Source organism: Chionomys nivalis, chromosome 21 (genome assembly GCF_950005125.1).
Source record: "Chionomys nivalis chromosome 21, mChiNiv1.1, whole genome shotgun sequence".
NCBI lineage: Eukaryota > Metazoa > Chordata > Mammalia > Rodentia > Cricetidae > Chionomys > Chionomys nivalis.
Window position 1 is genome coordinate 41,623,025 of NC_080106.1, and position 4,086 is coordinate 41,627,110.

Below are 4,086 nucleotides of genomic sequence, written 5' to 3' on the forward strand. Positions count from 1 at the left end.
AGTCTGCCTCCCGTAACCCACGTAAAGTGAAGGAACTGACCCAATGTCCTCGGTCCTCTTCATATGCTTCCACACACAATATAATAATAAATGAGCAATTTTTAAAAATAATAACACGAAAGGAAGATGATTATGATGAAAATACTAATATGCTTGGATTAAAAGCACCATGATAGGCTTGTTGTGTTTTTGTGGTTGTTTGGAATTTGTTTTTGTGTGTATGGGTGGTTAGCCTGAATGTATGCCTGTGTGTCATGTGTGTGTCTGTTGCTCCTCGAGACCAGGAGAGTGATGTCACCCAGAGCTGGCATTCCAGGCAGGTGTGAACTGCCGCGTGGTATTGGGAGTTCAGTGGTGGTCCTCTGGTAGAGTGCTGTACTCTTAACTGCCATCTCTCCCAGCTCCTCTTGGGTTTTGTTTGGGTTTGAAACAGGATCTCAGTATGTATCTCAGGCTGCCCTCGAACTTGTGATGCTGTGCCTGAGTTGTTTGAGTGCCAGGATGGCAGACTGGTACCACCATACCTGACTTTCTAAAAATGCTTTAAAGGTTTTTATTTATTGTGGTGGTAAGGCATGCATGTGCCACGCACACGTCGGAGGACACAGTAGGGCATGCGTGTGCCACGGCACACATAGAGGACACAGTAGGGCATGCGTGAGCCACGGCACACGTTGGAGGACACAGTAGGGCATGTGTGGGCCACGGCACACGTCAGAGGACACAGTAGGGACATGCGTGTGCCACGGCACACTTCGGAGGACACAGTAGGGCATGCGTGTGCCACGGCACACGTCGGAGGACACAGTAGGGCATGCGTGGGCCACGGCACACTTCGGAGGACACAGTAGGGCATGCGTGTGCCACGGCACACATCAGAGGACACAGTAGGGACATGAGTATGCCACGGCACACGTCGGAGGACACAGTAGGGCATGCGTGGGCCACGGCACACGTCAGAGGACACAGTAGGGACATGCGTGTGCCACGGCACACTTCGGAGGACACAGTAGGGCATGCGTGTGCCACGGCACACGTCGGAGGACACAGTAGGGCATGCGTGTGCCACGGCACACATAGAGGACACAGTAGGGCATGCGTGAGCCACGGCACACGTCAGAGGACACAGTAGGGACATGAGTATGCCACAGCACACATCAGAGGACACAGTAGGGCATGCGTGTGCCACGGCACACATCAGAGGACACAGTAGGGACATGAGTATGCCACGGCACACGTCGGAGGACACAGTAGGGCATGCGTGGGCCACGGCACACGTCAGAGGACACAGTAGGGACATGCGTGTGCCACGGCACACTTCGGAGGACACAGTAGGGCATGCGTGTGCCACGGCACACGTCGGAGGACACAGTAGGGCATGCGTGTGCCACGGCACACATAGAGGACACAGTAGGGCATGCGTGAGCCACGGCACACGTCAGAGGACACAGTAGGGACATGAGTATGCCACAGCACACATCAGAGGACACAGTAGGGCATGCGTGTGCCACGGCACACATCAGAGGACACAGTAGGGCATGCGTGTGCCACAGCACACATCGGAGGACACAGTAGGCATGCGTGTGCCACGGCACACGTCAGAGGACACAGTAGGGGCATGCGTGTGCCACGGCACACATCAGAGGACACAGTAGGGCATGTGTGTGCCATGGCACACGTCAGAGGACACAGTAGGGGCATGCGTGTGCCACGGCACACGTCAGAGGACACAGTAGGACATGTGTGTGCCATGGCACACATCAGAGGACACAGTAGGGGCATGCGTGTGCCACGGCACACATCAGAGGACAACCTGCAGGAATCAGTCCTCTCCTTCCACCATGTGGGTCCCAGGGACCGAACTCAGGGCCTCAGCGTTGGTGGCCACCACCTTTACCCACTAAGCCTGTAGATCTCAACCTGTGGGTCGCAACCCCCTTGACAACACTCTGTCTCCCAAAATGTTTACATTATGATTCATAACAGTAGCAAAATTACAGTTATGAAAGAGCAACAAAAATAGCTTTATGGTTGGTGGGGGTTACCACAACCTGAGGAACTGTATTAAAGAGTCTAGGATCAGTAAGGTTGAGAACCTTTGAGCTAGCCATCTTATTTTACCCTAAAAGTCTTTTTAAAAAATTTTTTTCAGGTTGGTTGTGGTGGTGCATGCCTTTAATCAGGCGGCAGAGGAGGGTAGGTCTCTTGAGTTCAAGGCCAGCCTGGTCTATGTAGTGAGTTAACAGCCAGGGCTATGTGGAGAGATCCTGTCTCAAAAACCTAATAAAGATTTCTTTGTTTGTGCTGGTTAGTTTTTTTTTTCTGTTTCACTTATTTTTATTTTTTGTCAACTTGACAAAAGCTAGAGTCACCAGAGAAGTAGAAACTTCAACTGAGAAAATGCCTCCATCATCTTGGCTGATAAGCAAGACTGTAGGGGCATTTCTTCATTAATGGCGGATCAGCCCGCTGTGAACAGAGCTATCCCTGGGTGAGTTATATAAGAAAACAGTCTGTGCTGGGTGGTGGTGGCTGTGGCACACGCCTTTAATCCCAGCACTCGGGAGGCAGAGGCAGATGGATGGAGGCCAGCCTGGTCTACAGAGTGAGTTCCAGGACAACCAGGGCCACACAGAAAAACCCCGTTGCGGGGAAAGGGTGGTTAGGGATAGCTAGGACATTACTACTGCTGCTGTTGTTATTGAGACAGGGTCCCTCTAAGGATGTAAGATCCCCTGGAGCTGAGATCAGGGCAGTGTGAGCCACTGTTGGTTCTGGGAATCGAACCCAAGTTTCTGGGTTGGAAGATTAACCGCTGCTCTTAAGAGAGATGCCCTGAGCCATCTCTCCAGTTCCTCCAATGTGCTCTTCTACTGTATGACCCCACTTGCACCAGCCCTGTTTGAAGGGTTCACAGACCTCTAGCGGCTATTGGTTGCCATCGTGGGGTAAGGAGTAGGTCCAGAAGGAAACAGTGGACCATTGCCAGACAGTGCAGTTGTGAGGCCTGGAGGGGAACCGGAGTTCCTAGCCAGCTTCTGGGGGGGCAGTTTGGGTTTTTCCTGCTTTCAGGATCGAGTCAACTAAATGGAATGACAGCATGAAGTGGCTGGGTCAACAGGTCCAGGACGGAGGAGTGTCTACTGTATGCTGGGCACTGCTCCGTGTCCCCCCAGGGCATATGGCTCCACGGTGCTCAGAGCCCAGATTACCCCAGCACAAACCTGACATCCCAGCTTTCCGGAGGATGAGGCAGGAGGCTCTCCAATCAGGATACTAGCCCTGGTTACATAATGAGACCTTGCTGAGAGAAGGGAGAGAGGAGAGGAGTGTCATACTGGACCGGATGAATAAATGATGGTGGAGAGGCCGCGAGGGCAGGAAAACGCAGGGTTCTCCTATGTCATGGGGCAGGGTGGAGAAGACGGTGGCTGGCTTCCCGATTCGAGGTGGGGCATTTGACAAGCATCAAGTCGAACTTAACGAAACTGCCATTCTCATGGGTCGAAAAGGTCGCAACGGGCAATTTCAGTTCTCGGATGGAGAAAGTGTCTTAGCTCGCAGCTCACGAGCCCACGGCGCTGCTAGAAAGGCTGTGCCGGCCGCAACCGGCTGCTAAGGCATCCCACACTGTAACGGTCGCCCAGAGAGGCTGCGTGAGTTTCTGGGGTCACACCGCGCAGAGAGCGTCAGCCGGGGCCCCTCGGCGCCCGGAAGCGACCCTCCGTAAACAAAGCCGTGTGTAGGCGCAGCCCCAGCCTCCAGGCTCGTAGGCCGGCCCACGGGGGCGGGGGAGGAATGTTGTGAATGAATGTGGGACCGCCCCGAAACTCCTCAAAAGGCCGAGCCGAGGGGTCCCGTCGCTTTGATTGGTTCATCCCGCTCCGTGATGGACAGCGCCTCGCCCTGCGACCTTTCATTGGATGGCACCGAAAAGACGGACGTGGCGTATACCGAATGAACAGCGGCTCTTAGGAGGCGGGTCTGAAGAGATAACCAATGGTGAGGAAGGGATAGGGCGGCGGGGGCGGGGCTTCAGCTGAGGAGGCAGCGGCTGCGGAGACGGCTTCATTGTTGTGAAGAGTC